This window comes from Callospermophilus lateralis, unplaced genomic scaffold (genome assembly GCF_048772815.1).
Source record: "Callospermophilus lateralis isolate mCalLat2 unplaced genomic scaffold, mCalLat2.hap1 Scaffold_112, whole genome shotgun sequence".
Taxonomy (NCBI): domain Eukaryota; kingdom Metazoa; phylum Chordata; class Mammalia; order Rodentia; family Sciuridae; genus Callospermophilus; species Callospermophilus lateralis.
In genome coordinates, this window is record NW_027511460.1 from 4,302,906 (window position 1) to 4,305,299 (window position 2,394).

Sequence of the window (2,394 nt, forward strand, 5' to 3'; positions counted from 1 at the left end):
ATGCTAATGCAATAATGAAGCCATACTCAAGCTATTTCATAGCCAAAAATGTTGTTTAAGCACCCACCAATATTGTGACTCTCTTTTAAGCTACAATTTTATGCACTTCCTTTTGTTTGCTGTTATTTCTAGGGTCTTGAATTTCCAACTAGACTATAAAATCCTCCATAATAGCAACAGTATTTTAATGCTTTTATGACCTCCATTGATATTGGTATAGTGCTCAGTAAAATGTGCATTTGAATGAGTGTGTGTTGAATTGATACAGTTCTTAAACATGCATATAATTGAGTCATGTGACATCTCTGAGTTGTCAAGTTTTTCAGTTAAAAGGTACTTAAATTAAAGTAGCAAGCTTCCTTAAAATTGATAAGATTTTTCTAAAATCTCATTATTCCTAATTCAATTTGTTAAAAAAGATGCATATTTCAAGATCCAACAATTTTAGAATATCACTTATTCAATTGCATTTTTGCTATTTAACTTTAGAAATCTTAAATAAATCTTATTTAGTATACATCTTTTCTTTTTGGCAAAGAATATACTTAAAGAGTTAGAATTACATAGGTTCATTTTTGGCAAGAATTCTTACTATATTGGTAAGGTTCAGTTGTTTCTTTTAAGATATTTGTATTTCTTAAAAGCTTCACAACAAACAATAACAATATGTGAATTATGTGAAACTGAAGTTAATTCTGTATGTTGTGCATAGATTTATCTTCTCATATACTAAAATATTTGCTGTCCTGAACACATTTTTACTGGCTCTGGTGCAATATAAAACTTTGGTAGCTCTCAGTTTTCCTAAACATTTTTTTAAAGTTTTTTGTTGTTGTTGTTGTTCTAGCTCAGAATTCTTTTTGTGTGTGTGAAAGTTCTTGACTTAGAATTTTTTTAAAAAGTGTAAGAATTATAAAAACTTTCAGATCCATGTTGTCTTAGAGATTTATTGGTTAAAAATTAACTTTTTAGTACTTAAAGCTACTCTTTTTTTAATATATACTTTTTAGGTGTACATTGACAGAACACAATGCCTTTATTTTTATGTGGTGCTGAGGATCGAACCCAGGTCCCACCCATACTAGGCGAGCAAATCCCAGCCTTCAAAGCTACTTTTTATGTGAAGTTGCCTGTATGCTTCTCTCTTTCTCTCCTTCCCTCACTGAATCTTGATTTCTATGTTATCTATTTGTCAAAGCCATCAGACTTCCATCTGTTTAATAAAAATAGTGTAAATGAAACATTAGTTTTGTTTTAATTAGTTGGTATCTTAATAATTTTAAAGAATTTTTTATCAATTTCTTTTGGTATTTATGCTTGTAAGAGAAAAATATCATTGACTTTCATACAAATACTATTAACATTCTGAAAATGGTGAATCCACATAATGAAAAATTTGTGTTCACTTTTATGTGCAAAATACAATAATTAAACAATTTAGGGTAGTTTTTCAGGGCTATTCTGTAAATTTTCATCCAGGAGATGAGGCCTGAACATATTTTGAAGCAACTGTGTTCAGGGAAGTGAAAATATAATATACTGGAATTATGTGAAGAGGGTAAAGAGATCAAGAAAGTTCAGATCTGTCATTATTTAGAATTAGACTTCATCCTTTAGTTGGTATAGAATTGTAAAAAAAAAAATAAAAAAATTGAAAATTGAACAAGACAGTATGTTAAATTGAAAATTGAACAGGACTGTATGTGATATGTATTCAAAGGTAATAAGAAAGATAATTCTTTTTGTTCTTTTTAGACAATTTCTAGGGTGGCTCATGGATCCCAGGAGGAGAGATCAGAGTAAAGTGGAATTACATCACTTATTAAAAAGAAATAAGAACTCAAGAGAGAAGAAAGGAGTTTAAATTTACCTAATAAAATACCTTCCTTAGGCTTTTTTTGACAACAGATAAGTAATGTGCAGATGTAGTGACAAGATGTAGAGCAAGGCACATCTCCCACACCAGCCACATGAACACCCAATAATCATCACACTTATAAACCAAAAGTATATTTATTCTATTTTTATAAGTTATAATAAAGATTGTTGTCATGATGAAATAAATGATTAAAGTTTAATTCTTTTTATATAGGTCATAAAATCCATGCAATTATATCTTGGTTAGTATAACAAATTGAGTCATATCATAATTTTATCATAATCATATCATAACTTCATGATATACAAAGAAATTTGATGTCAGGAAAATAACTAAAAGAATGGTCTGAATACTTTTTTTCTGCTATTTTTTCCATTTTTTTCTGAACCTTTCATTCTGTTATAATTCAGTTATCAATTTCATTTATCAATGGACATGTATGAAGTTCTAACATATATTTCAAACTAAATGTTCTTGAGAAGTTCACTTGAAGTATGCACTGTAGTGTAAAACAG

General features: G+C 28.8%; 1 pseudogene; it reads right to left on the minus strand.

Moving 5' to 3' along the window:
- Positions 1 to 1,902: 1,902 nt before the first annotated feature.
- LOC143387564 (small nucleolar RNA U13) lies at positions 1,903 to 2,011 on the minus strand (annotated as a pseudogene).
- Positions 2,012 to 2,394: the final 383 nt, after the last annotated feature.